The following is a 24,952-nucleotide window of genomic DNA, read 5'->3' on the forward strand; positions in this document are numbered from 1 at the left end:
AAATCTTTTCTTTTCTTTTCTTTCTCTTTTTCTTTTTCTATTAATTAACTCATCATTTATGTGTATTAGGGACTCCCTTGCACGAGTACAAGGTCTCCCTTAGCCTAATCTAGGCTTAATACCCTATTTTGGCATAAAATTTCTTATTTTCCCACCCGGATGAACAGTAACCCGGACCGACAGCCGGTTACTTCATCCCGGGTTTGATCCACTTTCCAAACTCCAGATTTGATGAAATTTTTACCTAACATTCTACACTCATAGAGAATTCCAATGAGGTAACATGCATTGCTATCGGAGGTCGTTTGACCCCCTAAATAATTTGCCGAAGTTGGAACTTCGACACAGTTTTTCCGTAGTGCCGGAAAAATTTGTCAGAATCCGATTCTTCCTCTGTTAACTACCTCTACAACCCTTATCCGACCCCTCTAGACTATATCCACCCTTTGTATAGCCTAATTTCATCAAAATACTAGGTAGGGATGGATATTTACCTTTTTCTCTTCGGAAAATCGAGGTCTTTGCGTAGAGGGGAATGAGACCTACACTTTTTCCTCCTGCTGGCAGCGCAACCGGAGCTTCCTTGCACCTCGAATCCCCTCTCTCTTTCTTCTTCTCCTTCTTCTTTTTCTTCTTCTTCTCTTTTTCCCTCTCTCTGTGTTTCCACCGCCTGAGACTTCCCCTCTTCCTTCTCTGTTTCACGTCTGAGCCACCAAACCCCCCTAATTAAGTCACATCACACACTATTCACCCTTTGTTTAATATTATTAAATTTCCATTTTACCCCTAACACTTCAACATATCTGCTGTTATGCCATTAACTTTTGATTCCTTCCAATTTTACCCTTGCCACTTCAACGCATCTACAACTATGCCATTATCTTTTGATTCCTTTCCAGTTTGCCCCTTATATCAATTTAAAGGACTATTCTATCCCCTTTTTATATATAAAAAAAAATTTTGGGGGTTATTACATCCTTCCCCCCTTATATAAAATTCGTCCTCGAATTTAAAAGAGTAAATTACCTGATTACTCAAAGAGGTGAGGGTATTTGCTCTTCATACTTTGCTCCGACTCCCAAGTGCATTCTTCAACATTGTGCCGCTGCCATTGGACCTTTACCATACATATTTCCTTATTTCTTAGCTTTCTGATCTGAGTATCATGGATAGCTACAGGAAGCTCTTCATAAGAAAGGTCTTTCTCTACTATAACTTTCTGCACTGACAGCACATGGGATGGATCTGGCACATACTTCCGAAGCATAGATATATGGAACACTGGATGCACATGGCTGAGGTTTGGAGGTAGTGCTAGTCTGTAAGATACAGTGCCAACCTTGTCTAATATCTCAAAGGGGCCAATGTATCTGGGACTAAACTTGCCTCTCTTTCCAAACCTCATTACCCCTTTCATAGGAGAGATCTTTAGGAACACATGATCCCCCGTGCCAAACTGCACATCTCTCCTTCTGAGATCTGCGTAGCTCTTCTGCCTACTAAACACTGTCCTCAACCTTTGCTGTATCACTGCCACCTTTTCTGATGTCTCTCTGATCAAATCTGGTCCTTCTAGGTGCTTCTCTCCAATCTCAGACCAGCATAAGGGAGATCTACATTTTCTTCCATAAAGCGCCTCATAAGGTGCCATACCAATAGTGGAGTGATAGCTATTATTATATGCAAACTCTACTAAAGGTAAGTACTTGTCCCCGCTACCTCTGAAATCCAGTACACACATTTTGAGCATATCCTCGAGGGTTTGAATGGTCCTCTCTGATTGCCCATCTGTCTGAGGGTGAAATGCTGTACTGAAATTAAGCTGAGTTCCTAATGCTTCATGGAGCTTCTGCCAAAATCTAGAGGTAAACTGTGAACCTCTATCTGATATAATAGAAACTAGCACTCCATGCAGAGACACTATTTTATCCACATATATTTCGACATACTGAGCTACTGAATATGTGGTTTTCACCGGTAGAAAATGGGCTGATTTTGTCAATCTATCCACAATCACCCAGATGGAATCATATCCTTTTTGTGTTCTGGGCAGCCCGACCACAAAATCCATAGTTATCCTTTCCTATTTCCACTCGGGTAAAGGTAACTCTTGCAACAGTCCTGTTGGCTTCTGATGTTCAAATTTCACTTGCTGACAAGTCAAACAAGAAGCCACATATTTGGCCACATCCCTTTTTAATCCGTTCCACCAATATATACTTTTGATATCATGATACATTTTGGTGGAACCAGGATGAATGCTATAGGGAGTGTTGTGTGCTTCATGCATAATCTTCTGTCTCAGATCTCCCACATTTGGCACACATAACCTACTGCCACACATCAACATCTCATCCACAATCTGAAACTTTTCTGTCTGTCCTGATTGCACTTCTCCTTTCAGTTTCACAAGGATTGGATCTAAATCTTATGAAACCTTGATTTCATCTATCAACCTCGGTTTCACCTGAAACTGTGCAATCAAAGGACGAACCTCTGATACCTCAAAAGATAGTCCCTGAGCAAATAAATCTGCCAGATCTCTGACTATCTCTCTCCTCTGGCCGAAGATGTGAGATAAACTGCCCATTAATTTTCGGCTCAATGCATCTGCTACAACATTAGCCTTGCCCAGATGATACAGGATTTGGCAGTCATAATCCTTCAACAGCTCTATCCATCTCCTCTGTCTGAGATTCAAATCTCTTTGCTGCTGAATGTACTGGAGGCTTTTATGATCAGTATATATTTCACATTTCTCACCATATAAATAATGCCTCCATATCTTTAATGCAAATATGACAGCAGCCATTTCCAAGTCATGAGTGGGATAGTTTACTTTATGCTTTCTTAGCTGTCGGATACATATGCAATCACCTTGCCATTCTGCATCAATACACATCCCAATCCCACTCTAGAAGCATCATAGTAGACTACAAACCCGCCTGTATCTGTGGGTAGAGTCAAAACTGGAGCTGATGTGAGGCAATCTTTCAGCTTCTGGAAGCTCTGTTCACAAGAATCTGTCCAAGTGAACTTAACCTGCTTCCGAGTCAGCTTTGTTAATGGGGTAGCTATTTTTGAAAAGTCCTTTACAAACTTCCTATAGTACCCAGCCAGACCCAGAAAACTCCTGATTTCTATTACATTTGTTGGTTTTGGCCAATCTATAACTGCCTCAATCTTCTTGGGATCCACCCTGATTCCTTCCTTACATATTATGTGTTCCAAGAATCCAACTTCTTGTAGCCAGAACTCACATTTAGTAAGTTTTCATGTTCTCTCAATGTTTGTAGTGCTATCCTCAAATGCTCTTCATGATCAGCCTGACTCTTAGAATATATGAGGATATCATCCATAAAGACTATCACAAATCTGTCAAGATAGGGTTTAAAGACCCTATTCATCAAATCCATGAATGCTGCTGGGGCATTTGTCAGCCCAAATGGAAGCACTAGAAACTCATAGTGCCCATATCTCATTCTGAATGCAGTCTTCAATATATCTTCCTTTCTGATTTTTAACTGATGATACCCAGACTGCAGATCAATCTTCGAGAAGTACTCAGCCCCTTGTAATTGATCAAACAGGTCATCTATCCTGGAGAGTGGGTATCTATTTTTGAGGGTCACTTTATTCAGCTGTCTATAATCTATACGTAATCTCAGCGACCCATCCTTTTTCTTCACAAACAGAACTGGGGCATCCCATGGTGATGTACTGGGCCTAACAAACCCCTTGTCTAGCAGATCCTGCAACTGCACCTTCAACTCCCTCAGCTCTGTAGGTGCTATACGATAGGGAGCAATCGATATAGGGTTTGTACCAGGAAGAAGTTCAATACTGAACTCAATTTCTCTATCAAGTGGCAATCCTGGTAATTCCCCTAGAAATACATCAGGATACTCCCTAACAACTGGAATCTGCTGCAGATCCACAGACTCTACCTGGGTGTCCATCACATAAGCTAGATAGCTTTGACACCCCTTTCTCAGCAGCCTCTTTGCTTTTACTGCAGACACCAAATTCATTGGGATCTCACTCTTGTCCCCTTGATATGTAAATTTCCCCTTATCTAAAGGTCTGAAGATAACACACTTTTCTTGGCAGTTAATGGTGGCACGATTGTCTGATAACCAATCCATGCCCAGTATGACATCAAAGTCTAACACTGCCAACTCAATCAAATCGACTGGGAGTGTCTTACCTTCTACCTCTACCACACAGGTAGGATACACATATCTCACTTCTATACTATCCCCTATAGGTGTGCTAATAACTAAGGGAATATGCATCAATATCTTATCCTTAGCTAACTTTTTAGCAAAATAAGGGGACACAAATGAATGGGTAGCTCCAGAATCAAATAACACTCTAGCTTTAATCTTATCAATGAGGAGCATACCTGTCACAGCTGCATTTGATGCCTGTGCCTCCTGTGGATTTACCGTGAACACCCTTCCTTGCCCTCTGCCTGCTGGAGCTAACAGCTGAGATGGTCCAACACTCTGCTGTGACGCTGGTGTCTGACCTCTGCCTCTGCCTACAGGCCCCCTACTACTAGGCCTGTCCATCTGCACAGAAGGGTAGGATGTTAAAGGCACAAACTGCTGGGTGGCACCCTGCGGGCATTCTCTGGCAAAATGACCCGGCTGTCCACATCTGTAGCACACTCCCTGACCCATTCTGCATCTGCCAGGGTGCTGCTTCCCACATATGCCACACACTGGCCATGATTGGAACTTGGATTCAGTTCTGCCCATAGTGACCGGAGGACGAGGTGCTAATGGTAGAGAAGCATCCTGTGACTGACCTCTTCTCCTCCACTTCCTCTTACGTGGGGCAGGTGGAGCTGAGCGTACAGACTGCTCTGTCGGGCCCTCCGGAAGACTTGCTCCCTCAGATCTACCTCAGCTGCTTTGCCCTTTCCCCTTACTTATTTTCCTCTGTTCTCTTTCAGCTCTTTTCTCTTTGTTTCTGATCTCCCACTGTTTTGCTTTATCAATCAGCCTAGACAAGGTGGGGACCTCTACTGCCAGTACTGCATTATACAGCGGGAAAATCAAGCCCCGCTTGAATCTTTCTATCCTGGCAGCTTCAGTGGGGATGATGTAAGGAGCATACTTCCCCAATCTAGTGAACTCACGAGCGTACTCAGATACGCTCATTCCGGGCATCTGCTTCAGCCTCTCGTATTGAAGAGCCCGATTCTGCCTCTCAGCCGGAGACAAAAACTCATCCATCACTGCTTGCCTGAACTCTTCCCAGGTTGGAGGATTCCTACTGTACAATCTGTCTTCCACGTGCCTCTGGTACCAGCCCCAGGCATCTTCTTTCATTGTGAGCCCTATAAGTTCTATTGCCCTTGCATCAGAACAGGGCAGTCTCCGTATCATCTTTTCAGTCTCCTCCAGGAATCTCTGAGGATCTTCACCTTCTTTCCCCTTAAACTCTGGGGTTCTGAGCCTCAGAAATTTCTGTACAGTAATCCCCTCATCATCTAGAGCCCGCCTGGCCAAACTTCTTGGCACAGCTACAGGAGGTGGGATGGATACTACTGACGGGGCAGGAGATTTCTCCCGAGCAATCTGCTCCCTCAGAGCCTGATTCTCCGCCAGTAACTGTTCCATCAATGCATCTCTACTTCCTACCTCTCCTTGATCATCAACCCTCCGTCTATCAGCAGGAGGAGGTTTTTCTCTTTGGGGCTCGACATGTGCAGAACCCGCATCCAATGCTATATCTGGCTCCATTTTTCTTGGAAGTATTCTTTATATGTCTCTAAAAGAGTCAAAAAGAGAGGGCGGTCGTTACACAGAGCCATAATATATTTTACTGAATTGAAAATGACTCATAAAATAACATACAGAAAAATCCTACGCTCCATAGTATAATCCTATACTTAATCCTAACTCATCCTATTGCTCTGACAGGACTCTTCTTTAACCTTTGCTCTGATACCACTTCTTGTCAAGACCCCCGCCCCGTTCCCGGCGGGCCGCCGCGACGGTCCTAGGGTGCGGGTAGGCATAAGGCCACCAGCCACCACGTAGAACCCTACTACCTATCAATCATCAATAAATTCTGAAAAATTTTGGCATGATGCATGCACAAAATGATCACCTTTCCTATGGTGACCTATCAGGATTATCTCATTACATACAACAACACTACCTGTCAGAGCAGCAATCACATAACCTGTCACATTATGAACCTGGACAATATATATCAATACATCATCACAAGCATATAACTCATCTGTATAAAAATCTGGTTCCCATTCCATCCATGGTCAAACCCATATCCACAACAGGATCTATGATAGTCAATTTTAAAGACCACGCAATAGCACGTATCTGGTAGGATAGTGATTACGGGTATCGATCCACAGGGATTGGGGTACAGTTGTTTTTCTTTAAAAAAATAAAATATTTAAAAAGGAAGAGTTGGTGAAGAAAATTAAACTAAGGAATTTTAATAAAGCAAAATGCAATTAAAATTATATCAGTTTGGGGAAAACCTAGGGCAAGGAATTCACCACTAACATCAGAACAAGGATTATTTATATTTTATTTCATTCTTGGATTAACATGCAAATTGGCTACAAGCCTAATAAACATTTAAATAAAAATTCACAAAAGTAATTTGGGCATAATCCATCTTCAGTTGGCATGAAATGTCTATCCTAATCTATGGTGGTAGCACACTGCATCTTTCTTAAGCATGGACTATCTTATATTTACTTAGTAATCATGAAGAACAATTGTATAAACATCATATTTAAAATCACAGAATTCAAATATGGAATTAAAGAAATATTCATTAAGATCAAAGAAGTTTATACAATTCCAAGAACATAAATCAAAAATACAAAACCCATGTCCCTGTGTTAGGGCTGCATCCAGCCCTAGAGAGGAGATCAGCCTTCCATGGAGTGGTGGACGGCAGCAGCAGCACAGCAGCGGGCTCCCATTCCTTCCTTCTCTTTCTCCTTTGAAATATTTCCAAAATAGCCAAACCTCTCTCCCTCCTCTCTTTTTTTTTATTTTTTGTGGGAACTCCCTGAGAAGAGCCAAGCACTTCTTCTCCCCGTGGGGAACTTGGCCTCTGAGGAGAGATGATGGGAGCAGCCCCCGGTGGGGGAAGAGGGAATGCCCCCCCGGTGGGGAAGGAGGAATGAATCCGAGAGAAGAGAACTCCCCTCCTTTTATAGCTTCAGCATCCCCTCTCTCTCTTCCTCTCTAGTTGTTCCGATAAGGATGAAGACGTGAGCTGATCCGGGCGTTGGATGGTTGCTGGTTCTTATCCTGATGCTGAGAAGATGTAGATGAATCGCGGACTGGGATGCAGGGATTTGGATGGATGTGATCCGTGGAAGCTTTGGAAGGAATGAGCTGGGAGTTATCTATGGGTGGTTGAAGGCTATCACGAATGGTAGGGGGCTGCGGACGTGGATACGGCTGAAGGGGATATTGCTGCTAGGATCAAACGTGGATGCTGGGATGATCTTGGATGAAGATGGATCACAACGGGATGAAGGTGCTTCACGAAGTTTGCTGGGGTCAATCCGACAGAAGAGGATGGGTTGGTTGGCTGGGATGTGATCCACAGAATGGGAAGATGACTTTGTTCTGTTTCCGAAACAGGGGAGGATATGTTTGATTGCCGTGAAGCTCGCAAGGATGGAGCTGATCCGTGGAATATTGGGAAAGAAAAGGATCTCGGCTGATGGCTGGGGGGTTTGGGATGCTCACGGGATGAGGATCACTCCTTGGGATCAAGTCGGAAGATGGGATTTTGTTTTGGGATGCAGGGAATCCGGAAGAAGATTGCTGGCTGGGAGCAGGGGATGCTGTTCACGGTTGAAGAGATAATCTTTGTAATCAAACGGGAAGAAGGCCGTGGACGTGGAGGGAATTTGGACGCGAAACTTCACGCGAAACAGGGGATGCGGATGAAGCTCACGGCTGATGGCTTGGAGCTAAGATTGGATCTGCGGATGATTCGAGAGGATGAGGAGATGGAGTGCGGGACATTGGGATCAATCCAGAAGAAGATTGGTTCGATTCTATCCCGTGGATCATGGAGGGAATTTGGACGCGAAACTTCACGCGAAACAGGGGATGCGGATGAAGCTCACGGCTGATGGCTTGGAGCTAAGATTGGATCTGCGGATGATTCGGGAGGATGAGGAGATGGAGTGCGGGACATTGGGATCAATCCAGAAGAAGATTGGTTCGATTCTATCCCGTGGATCATGGGAGAGGGGTCTTGGATCTGTTCTGGAACAAAGCTTTGTTTGTTGGACTCGGAAGAGAGATGAAGTTCATCCGAAATGACGTGGGTGGGGAGATGAGCTGGGAAGAAGAGATGGGATGAGGCTTTGGGAGCCGTGCAACTAGATGGTATGCTTTGAGATCTGAGAAACAAATAATTGAAGGGATTTTATTAAAATAGGAGAATTGGATCATGTGGAAAAAGAGTTGGAACGAGTGGGAAGAAATTTAAGTGAACGTGTGAAGAGTCAGGAATTAATGGAAAGCACTGGGTTTTGGAGAAGAGTTCTTGGAGTCGACTCTGGAGGATGTAAAATTGTGAAATGATGCAGTGTAGTTTAGGCTTTACCTAATTAAGCGTGACTTGACCTGCATACATTAAGCTCAATCAGTAAATAAGTAAAACTCGAATTACCTTTAATAATTTATTAAAATGCAATGATGAAGGTAACACAATTTTTTAATTGAATTTACAAAATATGTGAATTAAAATAATGATAAGTGCTATGAATAAGATATTAATTTATGCATTATTTAGCACTTATCACACCCCCAACCTACATTTTGCTAGTCCTCAAGCAAAATAATAAAAAAAAACTAACTCACATTCGCAGGAATCGCGATTGCATTTACCGTATGCAATAAGGCTTTAAACCCCTAGGTGGCCCTAGTGGACGAGTTTTGTCTCGTGAGGGTTTCCGGTGCAGATACCCACAAACTGCTGTCGAAAGAATTTATTTTTTTTTTGTTTTATAAAATCTAATTTCAAAATGCGTTAATGCCAAGAATTTCAAAAGCACAAAAAATTTTAATTACTAAGTCAGCCCAAATCCTAGGTCAGTATGCAACTTAAGTTGAAGTCATTAAGTTCCTGTTAGAGAGTTGTAAGGCTAATTTATACTTAGGTGCTCGGTGATATCTGGACCATACACAAGCTAAGGCTTTAGATTCTCCAAAATACTGCTAAAACTAGTAGTTTCCAAGAATTGATCAGATAATACCTATTCACTGATTCAAAATCATCCTATCTTGCAGGATTTCGAGAGTTGTGGATGTTTACTTTAATACCTCATGGGCTTTATCTGTAATATTCCAGTTTACTCGAATTTTTACAACGACGGCTTTCACACTATCGTCTTTTTCAAGGTCAATATTGTTTTCTCTTTCTTTTCTTTTTCTTTTTTTTTAATATTATATTTTTTTTTATTCTGTATTTATAAATAATTTATGCACTTTTACTCTTGTAATGATTCCTCCGTGTAGCGAGCATTCAGTCAACACTCCCACACCAGATGGCATAAGGTGTTGGGCATCAAGACTCCCCTATGGACCTATGCTCGGGTTCATCATCACAAGCCCGCTGACCTTTGACAATAGGTAGCCCTTTTCGATGTACCTGACTAAATTCACTCTTTTTTTTTTAGAATAATAGTGAATTAGATAGGTATGATTCATCAGGACTCAAGGTTGCTACCAGACTTAACAACATAATGTTGAACCTAACCCTTAGAAGTGCAGGCCATGTGTGTTGTGAAATTCCAAAGTAAAAATGATCTTACAACTCGCTAAAAGAACCTTTAATAAAAAGAACTTAAATTGTCTTACTTCTGACTAATCATTGGGCTTTTAGATTTTATATACTTCATGTGTTTATCATTTCAGCACTAAGGCATAGAAATTAGGTTTTTTTTTTCTTTTTTTTTTCTTTTTTTTTCTTTTCCGAAAAACTTATTCAATAATGCAAAAATGCAAAAAAAAAAATTTCTTATAAAATTCGAATCTTATACCCCCCAACTAGAGGTGATCACGGGCCTTCTGGCCCGCCCAGCCCGCCCAGCCCGGCCCAAAATTTTTCGGGCTTGGGCATTGAAAAAGGGCCCATTGGTCGGGCCTGGGCAGGAAAAGCGGCCCGACCAAAAAACTCGGGCCGGGCCTGGAAACTGTTAAACATGGCCCGGTTCGGCCCGGCCCGGCTATAAAACACTGATATAATACATTAAAAAATTTTGAGAAACCCTAACCCCCCTTCCCTCGCTGAGACTGAGAGCCGCCCCCCCTCCTTTTCCCTCGCTGAGAGCCGCCGCCCCCCCCTCCTTCCTCGCCTCCTTCCTCGCTGAGAGCCGCCGCCCCCCCTCCTTCCTCGCTGAGAGCCGCCGCCCCCCCTCCTTCCTCGCTGAGAGCCTGATAGCCGCTCCCTATACGCCAGTTTCCCTGTAGCCGCCGCCGCCTCTCGGGGTCGTCGCCTCTTCAACGACCGACCGGCGGCTCTTCGCATCCTTCTCCCCCGGACGGCAACCTCTGCGGCTCCGGTCACCGACTCACAATCACCGATAAGATTTTTCTCCTCCTTCTCCTCTTCGAGCTCGATCCCGGATGGAAGAGAGAGAGAGAGAGGTGGGGGGGGAGTGAGAGAGCTCGATTTTGGGAAGTTGGGGACAATAGTTTTGTTTTGGGTGGAGACTGGAGAGAAAGGAGGAGGGATTTGCTTGGCTTGATTTTGGTTTGGTCTTCGTTTTCCTTCCCTCACATTGCTCCGGTTCCAGCTGGGCCATCAGGAAGAAAGATTGATTTTCTCCTCTCGCCTCTTGGTTTCTTCTCCCCTGAGAGGCTGAGATGAGCTTCTGATTTTTTTTTTTTCCGGTTGGATGGTTCGGTGACTTCGGTCATTTAGATATTCTATTAATAATTCTAATAATTATTCATGTTCAATCATTAACGATTGCTAATGTTTCAATTTTGTGTTTGTAGATTTTGAGAGTTAGAAGATGCAAGGATGTTCTTCTACAGTTTTCTATTATGGAAGTGGCTTCAAGAATTATGATTACATTTACTTTTGAATGCACAAAGATGCATGTTTGTTATAATGTTAATGGGACAATGTAATTTGTATTTTGTCTAAATATGTAATTATCTAAGTTTGTAGTTTTTATTGTTGGATTGTAATTTTTAGCTGGACAACAGTATTTCATACATTTTATTTTCTTTCTATTGGCTTGAAGCTGCAAATTTTTTCTTTTTTAATGTTTGTAGATATATCCAAATTCCAAAGTTTGAAACCACCACCAACACTATCTATTTGAAATAGGCTAGTTATATCCTTAACATTAATTAACCATTGGAGAAACAAAATAAAGATAGAAAATACATCCAGTTTTAGAGAGTCCATTAAGCTGTTGGGCCATTTTGGCCCATTTCTAGCTTCCAAAAAAAAAAAAAAAAACGGGCCTGTCGGGTCGGGCCTATCGGGTCGGGCCTGTCTGGTCGGGCCTGTCGTGTCGGGCCTGTCGGGTCGGGCCTGGGACTAGATTTATAAGGTTGGGTCGGGCCTGGACAAAAATTTAAGCCCGACAGTCGGGCCGGGCCGGGTCTGAGCATAGCCATCGGGCCTAATTTTTGCTGTAGAGCCCGGCCCGAGCCCGGCCTGGCCCGGGTTTTGATCAGCTCTACCCCCAACCTAGATCAGACATTGTCCTCAATATTTTTTTTTAGATAAAAAAAATTATTATTTTATTCTATTTTATTTTGGACGAAAATATGATGCATATAGAGGATAGAAGCATTTTACCTTAGTTGCATCAGTAATATGAGGACTCCTGAAAAAAATGCGACAAGAAAATATGCAAAAATAACCTATGAGAATTGGGTTGCCTCCCAACAAGCGCTAAGTTTAACGTCTTCAGCCAGACGCAGCGCATCCTTATCAAATCATACCGGGTATAGTTGATTCTAATGTTCTGATCTCAGCTCGAATATTCCTTAGGGTCCGTTCTATTTCAGGGTTAAAAGGTAATAGTTCAGGAGATCTGGAACGACACCCTAGCATGCACCAATACTTTTCGAATCAGTCACGTACAGTCAAGCATGCACTAAAAGAAAAACACATCAAATCCTTGTATTTGCCCTAAAATCACTAGACAGCTCCTAACTGATTTAAAGAGGGCACCTAAGCCTCCAATTCGGTCTAATGAACTTAGTTGACCAGGTAAGCTCCCAGGTAAGTGGGGGGGTCACGATGCGTTGCAAAGGTCCCACTTAAAAACCACTTGCCTCGAACAGATGAACTGTCTCCCTTGGGACAAAGCTTGCCTAGACATCAACTGAGCCACAGAGCGAAATTGGTGCAACTTTCGGTGATCTTCGTCCTATTGAGCTCGAATGTCCCTAGGGGCCAACGTCTAATTGATTTTAATTAAAGTGATAGCTATGTGCGAATTGGTTCATCTAATTTGGTCAAGAATCTGGTGATGAAATCCAGTTCTTATCTTGTTGGGGTGATTGCCCTTACTATGTGCGGATTAATTGGTGTATGTGTATCAAGCATGCATTCACACTTTTGCTGAAATTAAAATTAAACAATCACCACAAAAATTTTTTTTTTTGTTTGGCTAATTGGGAATCAATCTAAATAAGAAAGGTTTAGAGGTTACCAAAGGGACTTTTTCCAGCAATTTTTTTTAAAAGCAAACCTCTACAGCATTCCTTTTCCAGCAATTCCCTTTTTGATCATCCCAGACTTTTTTTTTCTTTGATTCCTGATCAAATAATATCAAAAGAAAAATCAAAAATTAGTGAGAGGTAAAAGAGATAAGAAAAGTAACAAAAATAGAAAATATTTTTATTTTATTTTAAATATATATATTTTTTTTGAAAGTTTTTTTTTATGAAAAGAAAAAAAACTATACTAGCAATCCCCGACAACGGCGCCAAAAATTGATAGTCAATTTTAAAGACCACGCAATAGCACGTATCTGGTAGGATAGTGATTACGGGTATCGATCCACAGGGATTGGGGTACAGTTGTTTTTCTTTTAAAAAAAATAAAATATTTAAAAAGGAAGAGTTGGTGAAGAAAATTAAACTAAGAAATTTTAATAAAGCAAAATGCAATTAAAATTATATTAGTTTGGGAAAAACCTAGGGCAAGGAATTCACCATTAACATCAGAACAAGGGTTATTTATATTTTATTTCATTCTTGGATTAACATGCAAATTGGCTACAAGCCTAATAAACATTTAAATAAAAATTCACAAAAGTAATTTGGGCATAATCCATCTTCAGTTGGCATGAAATGTCTACCCTAATCTAAGGTGGTAGCACACTGCATCTTCCTTAAGCATGGACTATCTTATATTTACTTAGTGATCATGAAGAACAATTGTATAAATATCATATTTAAAATCACAGAATTCAAATATGGAATTAAAGAAATATTCATTAAGATCAAAGAAGTTTATACAATTCCAAGAACATAATCAAAAATACAAAACCCATGTCCCTGTGTTAGGGCTGCATCCAGCCCTAGAGAGGAGATCAGCCTTCCATGGAGTGGTGGACGGCAGCAGCAGCACAGCAGCGGGCTCCCATTCCTTCCTTCTCTTTCTCCTTTGAAATATTTTCAAAATAGCCAAACCTCTCTCCCTCCTCTCTTTTTTTTTTATTTTTTGTGGGAACTCCCTGAGAAGAGCCAAGCTCTTCTTCTCCCCGTGGGAACTTGGCCTCTGAGGAGAGATGATGGGAGCAGCCCCCGGTGGGGGAAGAGGGAATGCCCCCCTGGTGGGGAAGGAGGAATGAATCCGAGAGAAGAGAACTCCCCTCTGTTGCCCAGAGATGGTCACCCAAGAGGGGGGTGAATTGCGTGTTTTAAAACTTTTTGTCCAATTAAAAATAAAACACACAAATGTATGAGCTAAGGTAAAAATAGAGGTATGAAAACAGACAATCGCAAACACAAGGTTTTATAGTGGTTCGGAGCTTCCACTGCTCCTACATCCACTCCCCAAAGCACCTTTGGGAATTTCCACTATAATCCAAGATTACAGTCCGGTAGTTTTGCGAGTGCACTACCCAACTCGTTGTTTTACACCGGGCTAACAACGAACCCTACAACCCCCAATTTCACCTAGGCTTGGGACGCCTTTCCCTTGTTCCAAGTCCCTTGACTGGAACAAGCACAATAAACAAAGGTTTTACAAAAGATTTGAAAGCTCTAAATAAGCAGATAAAACAGTGAGAAATAACAAAACCCGGAAGAACCCTTTTAGCCGTTGGAAGCGTGGAAAATGGTGGTTCTTCCGATGTGGATCGCGTTGTCTTGAATGTGAGCTTTGAATGCCGATCGGGAGAGAGAAGTTGAGCTCGAAATCAGTTGGAAAGCTTGAAAGCACTTGATTTCTTCACTTGAATGCACTAACTCCCTTGAACCTCTTTCTCTTACTTCTCTCTTGAATGATCTTGTGTTGGGTTGGTGAGAAGTTGTTGGAAGGCACTTAAGAGCTCCCTTTTATAGCCCAAAAAGCAAATATAGCCGTTAGACACAAAAAAAGAAACGTTTGAAATTCAAACAAACCTGCAAAAAGATGTCAGTCGCGTCCCAGGCGCTCCGGAGACGTCTCCGCTTCAACGTGAGACGTCTCGGTTGTAAGATTTTTCTTTTGACGTTGTTTGGGGTCGACTCGGCGCTTTACGGGGACGACTCTGATGATGAACCGTTTGAATGCTTGTTTTTCTATTTTTCTGAGAGGGTCGCCTCGGCACTTTACGGGGACGTCTCGGGATGTTTGCACTTTTTGCATGGGGACGACTCCGCTGCCTCGGGGACGACTCCGCTGTTTTATCTTCGAAAAACAAGTCCTCTGGAATTCTCTGAGAGAGTCGACTCCGTTTTTTCAGGGGACGTCTCCGCTGTTTTATCATCGAAAAAGCATCCTCTGGAATACCCTGAGAGAGTCGACTCTGCTACCTCGGGGACGACTCCAGAAGTCTGCTTTTTACTCGCGGGGACGACTCCGCATCCTGTGGAGACGACTTGCGCGCATCCCTTGAAATCAGCCTTTCTGCCGCCTCTGAGAGAGTCGACTCCGCCTCTGAGAGAGTCGACCCGACCATGGCGAGACGCCTCGCCAGGTGCCGGGGACGTCTCCAGACGTGCCAGTTCTTCCTGTTTGTGCCAGAGACGTCTCTGAGACAACCCGGAAACGTCTCGGCTGTCCCTGATCTATTTTCTTCAACTCAAAAATTCTTCAATAAATTCTTAAAAATTATGGAAACTTGCCTAGACATTTCTTAACAATATTGTTAATTAATCACCTGAAATTCTCAAATAAATTGTTAAGATAAATGGAATTATACTCTAGTATTTTGTATTCATCAAAATCCATTAGGGGGTCAACAATCTCCCCCTTTTTGATGATGACAAAACACTGAGTATATGCAAAATTCGAAATTTAAACATATACACAGTATTTGATCAGATGTACAAGTATAATGTTTTGATTTGAGCTAGATACAGTGTGCATAATTCAAAATAGTCAACTTTCAGTTCCATCCTTATGCATAAGATTGATCTTAATAGCTCTTAAGCAATTTTAGCATATCAACTGAATTTGAATCAAGTTAAAATTTAAATTAATGAAATATTGATGCTAAAGACAATTGAAGGCTAAGTTCTTTTTGACTCCCCCTTTCTTTTCCAGAAAGGCAATTATCTTAAAGCCAATATTCTTCAATTTTATCTTTTTCTAATTCAATTTTTTTTAAGTATGAGTGTAAATTTTGCATTCCATATTTAGGTTCTACTCCATATACTCCATATATATATATCTACTCAATACACTCCATAAATTTTGCATTCCAATATATCCAATATCCATATTGGTTCTACTCTCCCTTTTTGTCATCAACAATGAAGGGGACAAATTATCCTTAGGTACTTAAAACTCAATTCCTAGTAGAATTCAGCATATTACCATGAACCACTCAAGGATATTCAAGTTATTTTTATTAAAGAATTCAGCATTCATTTTACTCCCCCTTTGTTTTGGAATTCATTTCAGACTCCTCTTTTTGTTTAAAATAGTTATCACAAGATGTGCTCCCCCTGTTTTATATGCATTGATAAATTGTGTCAAATTTGAACACTTAAGGTATGTTATGAGATTTTTATGGCACAACACAGAATCACATACATAAAGTTTGATTCCACAGGATTTGAAACAAACACAAGATTTCAAAAGAGATTGTATGTCATTCATATGTCATTGCAATCATTTGAAGGCATTACAAGGTTGAAAAAAAGAGGAAATCATTACAAGTATTGATTCCTAATACAAAAGAAGTGTCACAATGAGCCTAGGGTTTTACAAAAACAGATGAACCCTAGATGTCTACAAAATGTCCCTCATCGGCGACGTTGCTCATAAGCCCTAGTAGCTGCATCTATAAATGCATTAATTGAATCTAGCAGTGTTTTGAACTGATCTCCCTGAGACTGATGGAAGGCTGCCACTAGTGCTTCAAATTCAATGCTTGCCCTTTCAATTCTTCCTCTAAGTTGGGCAACCACAGTGCCCACATTGCCTCCAGGGCTTGTCAATTCTTGAAGGCTTTTTGATATGCTCTTCAAGTCATCCTGTAGCTCAATTGATTTGAAGGATTGGGTGGCACTCACATGAACTAGTTCTGTCGCTATAGCTTCTATCTGAGCTCTAATTTCCTTCAACTCTTGTAGAAGCCCTTCATGTGAGGTTCTGATGGGGGCCAACTCAGCAGAAATCATCGATCTCATCTCCTCCCTCATCTGCTGGCATATTACAGATGCTAAAGTGCGCATCTGTTCTTCTGATAGGGAGAAGGGCCCACTGACTGGAGGAGGAGGAGGCACAGATGTGGAAGGTCCAGCTGAGCTGGAGGGTACATCAGGGAAGGCCATGTGGCTATGTGGAGGAGAGTGGTGGTCAGGCTCCTGATGTGGGATCTCGGGCTCTAAGGTTTGAGATTTTCTTTTTGGTACCTTGACCCAAGACCCATCTACCTTGTGAAACTCCATTCTACGCATTGTGCTTTCATTATAGTAGTCGGTGTTTCTCAAGGGTTTTGCAGGCTCATTTTCTGGAATTTGAACCTTGAAATGTTTGAATACTAAGGTAAAGATCATCCCATAGGGTATGCTAAACCTAGAATACCTATGACATATAGAAATATAGTTCAGCATAAGTCTAGGGAGATTTAGGGGAATCCCTAGTAGGATGTGGTGCATGATGACTAAATCTCGCTCCGAAACAAAATCGAAGCGACCGGTTTTTGGAAACAAGACCCGGTTGACAATACTCAAAAGTAGTCTCATCTCGGCATTTAGGTCTTGTGAGTTAACCACATCAAGAGGGCCGCAGTCCTCTCGTCCTAAAACTAGGTTTAGGGCTATTTCCCTTTGGGGATGTGAGGTCGGAGCCTCACCGTCTTTAGGGATTTGTAATACACTAGATAGGGTATCCTCATTGATCTCTATCAATGTCCCTCGGACATAGGCAGTGTACCCCGAGTCCCCTAAGGCCATATTACTAAACATCTCTCTAACTAGACCGGGGTAGGTTGATGTGTTGAGAGTACAAAGATATTTCCAACCTTGGGCACGGAGTCTCTCTCCAATAGAGAACCCCTCACTCTCTAAAAAGTGGAAATCTATAAACCTACCCATGGTTACTGTGCGATTCGCACAGGAAATGGTCGAGGTTGGCGGAGCAACCGGAGGAGACGGTGCGGAAGGTTCTTCCCTCCGTTCCTCGGCGTCGGTCGCTACCCTAGGACGCCTCCCACTTGTTCTCCTAGCTCTTTTGGGTGCCATGGATTAGAAACCCTAGGGAAATGGGGAGTTTTGGTTCGGTTTGAGGTGGAGAGAAAAATGGAGGCTAGGGTTATGTGTTTTGTTGGGGACGAAAGGGATAGCTCGGGTCGGCTCGAGCTGTTTCGACCTATTTAAAAAACCTTCGTTCGGTCCCCGAGACGTCTCCGCGACTAACGCGAGACGTCTCGCCAGGGGGACGTCTCTGCGATTTGCCAGAGACGTCTCCGGTACTGAAAAATTTCAGACTGAATCCTATCTTTTCCCAATTTATTTCATTTAACCACACTAATCAACATGATTTCTTTTGGTGAATATAGGGTGAGTTTGTTTGTGATCCTTCCCTTTAATAATATACCCTATAAAAGTTTGATAATAATTTTTGAATTATTAATATTGAAATGAGGAATGTTTGACCAAATTTCGAATACCTATGAAATAGGCTCTGAAAATATCTCCATGAAGAGTCCAAGGGAGGGTAACCATCCTCCGGAAAGTCAAACAGTTCGTCATTTAACTTAGATAGATTCATGCTTTTACTTAATGAATACTAGGTTTGCTATTTGTGACTTTGAGGTGGATTACAAGTTTGAGTAGCAAAGCATTGCAATACAAGTTCAATTTATTTGCTGGGATCATACAAGCTCAAAGCATTCCTTAAGAGGTTGAACCTATCTTTACAAAGGGGCTTTGTAAAGATATCGGCCAATTGAATTTCAGTACATACATACTCAATCATCACATCATTTTTCAGCACATGATCCCTTATAAAGTGATGCCTAATCTCTATATGTTTTGATTTTGAGTGTTGGACAGGATTTTTTGTTAAATTAATTGCACTTGTATTATCACATCTAATTGGTATATTGTCCATTTTGATACCGAAGTCTTCAAGTTGTTGCTTAATCCAAAGAACTTGGGCACAACAGCTTCCAGCTGCAATGTACTCAGCCTCAGCTGTGGATAAGGCAACTGAATTTTGTTTCTTGCTAAACCAAGAAACCAAATTAGCACCCAAGAATTGACATGTGCCACTTGTGCTTTTTCTGTCGAGTTTGCACCCGGCAAAATCAGCATCGGAATAAGCAATTAAATTTATGTCAGATTGTTTAGAATACCATAAGCCTACATTAGATGTCCCTACTAGATATCTAAAAAATTTTTTAACAGCTTGCAAGTGTGATTCCTTAGGACATGCTTGGTATCTAGCACACATACAAACACTGAATAATATGTCTGGTCTACTAGCAGTAAGGTAAAGTAAAGAGCCTATCATACCTCTGTACAATTTGCAGTCTATACTTTTACCTTTTTCATCTTTGTCAAGCTTGCAACTTGAGCCCATGGGTGTGCTGATTTCCTTTGCATCCTTCATCTTGAATTTTTCCAACATTTTCTTGATATATTTGGACTGACTGATGAAGATTCCTTCCTCTGATTGTTTTATTTGTAGCCCAAGGAAGAAGTTGAGCTCACCCATCATGCTCATTTCAAATTCTCCCTGCATAAGCTTGGCAAACTCTTGACAAAGACTATCATTAGTAGCACCAAAAATTATATCATCCACATAAATTTGTACAAGCAATAAGTCATTTTCTTTTCTTTTAATGAAGAGGGTTTTGTCTACATTTCCTCTCTTAAATTTATTTTCAATTAGGAAATTACTTAATCTTTCATACCATGCCCTAGGGGCTTGCTTCAGTCCATACAATGCTTTATGTAATTTATAAACATAATCTGGATGTAAGTGGTTTTCAAAATCTGGAGGTTGTCCTACATAAACTTCCTCCATTATATAACCATTTAAAAAAGCACTTTTTACATCCATTTGATAGAGTTTAAAATTCATGAAGCAAGCATATGCCAAAAGTAGCCTAATAGCCTCTAACCTAGCAACAGGAGCAAAAGTTTCATCAAAATCTATTCCTTCCTCCTGATTATAGCCTTTGGCAATTAGTCTAGCTTTGTTTCTTATAACTATTCCATCTTCATCTAGTTTATTTCTATACACCCACTTGGTGCCTATGATTGAAACATTAGGGGGTCTTTTCATTAGAGTCCAAACTTGATTTCTTTCAAATTGATTTAATTCCTCTTGCATAGCATTTATCCAATTTTCATCCTTTTCGGCTTCCTCTAGTGACTTAGGCTCTATTTGTGAAACGAAAGCAAGATAATTACTAGTATTTCTTAGAGAGGATCTTGTCCTTACCCCTTGTGAGGGATCACCAAGGATTAAATCCCTTGGATGACCATGTGCATACCTCCATTCCCTCGGAAGATTTTGATTTCTTGCTTGAGGTTGATCTTCTTCATCTTGCTGAATTGTATCTTCCTTGACTTCATCTTCAAGTTGTTTGTCTTGTATGGAGAACTCCTTCATTCTGTCTTCAAGTATACCTGCATCACTATCTTCTTCTTTTCTAGAAGAATCTCCATTAGCTTCATCAAAAACAACATGAATGGATTCTTCAACAACGAGAGTTCTCTTGTTGAAGACCCTGTATGCTCTACTAGATGAGGAATAACCTAAGAAGATCCCCTCATCTGATTTAGTACTAAATTTACTTAGATTGTCCTTTCCATTGTTTAAAATAAAACACCGACAACCGAAAACATGAAAGTAACATATATTTGGCTTCTTATTATTCAGCAACTCATAAGGTGTTTTCTTTAAAATAGATCTGACTAATGCACGGTTTAAAATGTGACATGCAGTATTTATTGCTTCAGCCCAAAAATATTTTGGTAGATCCGATTCGCACAACATGGTACGAGCCATATCTGCTAGTGTGAGATTCTTCCTTTCTACCACCCCATTTTGTTGGGGTGTCCTAGGGGCCGAGAAATTGTGATTGATACCATTTTCGTCACAAAATTTTTCAAAGTATTGATTTTCAAACTCGGTACCATGATCACTCCTAATTGCTTTTAGTTTGAGATTGAGTTCATACGAAACCCTATTATGAAACTTGATAAAAGCGAGAAAGGACTCATCTTTATGTGCAAGAAATGAAACCCATGTAAAACGTGAAAAATCATCAACAATTACAAGACCAAATTTCTTACCCCCTAGACTAGCAGTTCTAGTGGGTCCAAACAAATCCATGTGAATTAGTTCTAAGAGTTTTGATGTTGAGACTATGTTCTTAGACTTGAAAGAACTTCTTGTTTGTTTCCCTAATTGACATGCAGCACAAATTTTGTTCTTTTCAAAGTCTATTTTTGGTAGTCCTTTGACTAGATCTTTTGTAATTAATTTAGAGATTAAATCCATGCTAGCATGCCCTAACCTACGATGCCATAACCAACTAGTCTCATTGACTTTGGGATCCATGGCTACAAGACATTGGCCATCCTTCATGGTGAGATCATCAAGATCTACCACTACAGTAAAATAATAAAACGCCGACGCTTATCTGCCGACGCTAGGAAAAAGCGTCGGCAAATTCCGCTCCCGTGCCCCATGTTTCCAACGCTTTGTAGGAGCGTTGGTAATTCGAAGCAATTAACGACGCTTAAAAGCGTCGTCGCGGACCGAACACCAAACGACGCTTATAAGCGTCGCCGAAGCCCACTTAATACCCAGCGGCCGACCCCGAGCCCGCAAAATTGCCCTAGCCCCCATTCCTCTCAAGCTCATCTTCCTCGTCTCCGGCGCTGCTTTAGCCCCCATTCCTCGTCTCCGGCGCTGCCTTAGCCCCCATTCCTCGTCTCCGGCGCTACCTCCTCTCCGGCGCGGACCGATCCCAACCCGCTCCGCCGGAGGTATTTTTCTCCTCCTCCCTCCTCTCCGACCGTCTCGCTTGTTCTCCTTCTTCTCCTCCTCCTCTTCTTCGGGTGTTCTGGGTTTGTTCTCTCTCCTTTCCGGCGTCGACCGACCGGCCCCAAGTCCCGATCGATTCAGGCCCGCCTCCGCCCGAGGAGAAAACTTGGATCCAACCCACCGCCTATCTCGGGGTAGAGGAAGGTACGGATTGGAAGTTCGATGTCCTGTTGGAGTTTATATTTTAATTTAATTCAATCCAGCGTTCTTTTAAAGCTAAGATAGGGGCTGAAAACCCTTGGTATGCCGCAGATCCACATCCTCTCCGTCTCAGCGATCGAAGAGAGTTCGCAGCCATTTTCGGCTCCAGCAATCGTATGCTCTCTCTCTCTCTCCCTTTCTTTTGAGCAAGCGGATATTTATCTTGTTTCATTGCTATTGATGTTCTATTCATTATTCATACTTTGGCATAAATAGCAGATTATGCCTTGATAAAGTTGTGGTTTATATTGCGAAAGGTTAGATGCAGAAATTAGCATATTGTCTTACAGGATGTGGATAGCCGACCAGAATCTTAATTACGCGAGGCAATTCTTATGCTAACTGTACCATTTAGGTATAGGGGTTCATACAAATTATGGGTGTAACAGAGAATGTTCTGTTAGGAAGAACAATGAACAATATCCTGATATTTTTATCAATATTTGGAGGTATAATACCACTTCTGTGCATTGAATTGCAGGGAATTTAGGTTGATTTTTAATTCCTCGGGATTAAAGCACATCTCAGACCATGAGGATTTAGTTTGAAACTTTAGAAGGTTATCAATATGACTCATTTATGTGAATAATTATGGGATTCAATAATGTTACTAGGTATATCAATGATCCTTGATATTCAACTGGTTCTTTACTCTATCATGCCACATACTGTGATATTGAAAAATAAACAAGTATAGGGTTCTGGGAAATACAAACTAGTGATAGCAAAGCTTGTCAGCATCACACTGCATGATGTGCATTACTAAATCGAAAGATGGATTTTAATAACTTTATCTTTGCTCTCCCATACCTGAGTTGCAAGCATCCCCTCTACTATTTCATATGAGCTCTTGCTTCTATTTCTCTTCTTTCTGAAGTTCATTGCATAAACAATTTATTTTGTATATTTATTTAAGCCACTTTTAAGTAAAACTAGTATTATAGCCCTTCATATTGTTGGACTGAATTTGATTGGTAATGATATTTTACTACTAAAGTATCTTTTAATATGATATGTCCGACTTTACTAACATCTTGTTCTAACAGTTCCAACATACTTTCAGGCCTTTAGTTCCCTGTTCTTGCATTTGAATTTTCACCCGTTCCCTCTTTCATTTTCATGCTGCTATTATTATATCCAGTCAACATAAAATATTGTTTCAAGTACAAGATTTTCACAGCGACCTTACTAACTAGAATATGTGTTACGGTTCAAAATCTTTTATTAACTTTGCCAACTGTTGACTATAGTGCATGACTTCATCGCATGCTTTGGTAATTATATATTCTCTTATTCATTTGAGTATAGTTATGTGTGCAAGGACCAAGCATCATTAACTTTGTATAAGTTCTTTTGGATCCAAAAGTCCATGCTATTGTGTAAATTGATGATTCATTATATTGGTAAATTGAAAGCTCGTCTTGTTTAAAGAATTAATGTTGCTTCCTTTGTTCAAATTGTTCTCTCTTTTGATTTTCTTTCACTGCACTGCAGGTTCTGCTTACAACACCCACAACTCCAACAGAAAGAGTGAAAGCCATCGTAGAAGCTTCAGAAGGTTTCATATATCTTGTAAGTTGTTCTGTGAAACTGGTTGAAATCATTATGTTGCCCTGTTTAATGGACATTTTTGTGTTAAATTACATAAAATCGTACACCACCAAACCACCATTCACCAAGCACAAGCACCAAACAGGAAAATCTAGAAAAGGCAAATGCAATTTCTTCTACCTTGAAGAGGTTATTTATCTTCTGATATTTCAGGTTAATTGTTGCTGCATCATTAATAGATTTTCTGTTGTTTTTTTCCTCTTTTCTTTGGCCTAATTTTGCTGCAAGGAAACCCATTAATTGTAATTTATTTTAACATTAGCTTATTTTATTGCAGTTTTGGATTGTTCAACTTATGTTTTTAGTGCATCACTAGATATCTGCTATAGTGCTTTCCATGTGAAGTCCTCTCAAATCCATATAAGAGAAACTGTTACAACTTGTATGAAGTTTCTATCTGGATCGGTAGACTGGTTCCTCTCTTGACAAGATCAATTTCATGTTGTTTATTGGGCTCAGGTCTACTGACATGGTAGCTTACTTTGCATTTGATTTAAGTCAAACTAGGATTGCTTCGCTCCTTTCCAAGAGGAACTGTATCAAGACTTAGAAGCCAACACTCACAAATTCTGCGTTTGCATCACTCTCCTAACATATAATAGATCACTACTAACATATCATTAACGTCGGTTTTAGTGGATCACTAGTTTTGTTTGAACTTGCTAATTTGTGATAAATGCCTTACTAAGGGGCAGTAAGGGCTCGGCCTGACTGATTTGGGGGGCACGCCGCCCCTCCCATAATGGCTACCTACTGGCTGTATGTCCTGCTGATTCCATGATGAACGTGCATTACATTTGGTGGCGGTTTTTTCTGACATATAGAACCACTATTCTGATGCTGTAGGATCCCGTGTAGATCATTAGTAGTCCAGTGCAATTGTGAAATATATGGACCACTCAAGTCCTTATATTTCAAATCTAACAGTCATAATAATGCTGAGGCAATTCCTGTTACAAGATCTTTTCAGCCTTAAGAAACTTTCCTCTTCCCTATTGAGGTGATGACATAGAACCTTCCATCTTCCTCATGTAAATTATAGAACCAGTTGGGCATTGATACAGTACTGAAATCGGTATTGAAAGCTTTGATTCGAATAACTACTACATTAATTTTAACTTTTTTAATTGTTGGATTTGTTATATATTTTTTATATAGGTGAGCTCTGTTGGAGTTACAGGTGCCCGTTCATCAGTTAGTTCACGTGTTCAACATCTCCTACAGGAACTTAAAGAGGTTTGTCTCCCTCCTTTCCGTTTCCTTCATTATTGCAAAGCAAACCATCTGTCACTGAAGTGGTCAAATTTAACATTGACATTATTAAATATAGTGTGTGATGTCGAGTACTCTGAGCATGTAACTCAGTATTATTAGCAAATGTTAGTACTAACATGAGTACATATTTTTTAGGTTGGGAAGG

At 41.0% G+C, this 24,952-nt stretch overlaps 1 long non-coding RNA gene across 1 annotated transcript; it reads left to right on the plus strand.

Moving 5' to 3' along the window:
- The first annotated feature begins 21,669 nt into the window (after nucleotides 1–21,669).
- Nucleotides 21,670–24,578, plus strand: LOC149753149 (uncharacterized). Its single transcript, XR_016395927.1, has 3 exons — nucleotides 21,670–21,864; nucleotides 21,973–22,035; nucleotides 23,416–24,578. It is a non-coding gene; the product is annotated as an uncharacterized LOC149753149 (long non-coding RNA).
- Nucleotides 24,579–24,952: the final 374 nt, after the last annotated feature.

This window comes from Phoenix dactylifera, chromosome 7 (assembly GCF_051530095.1).
Source record: "Phoenix dactylifera cultivar Ajwa chromosome 7, Ajwa_hap1_PhDact_Kaust_v1.1, whole genome shotgun sequence".
In the NCBI taxonomy this organism is placed as follows: Eukaryota; Viridiplantae; Streptophyta; class Magnoliopsida; order Arecales; family Arecaceae; genus Phoenix; species Phoenix dactylifera.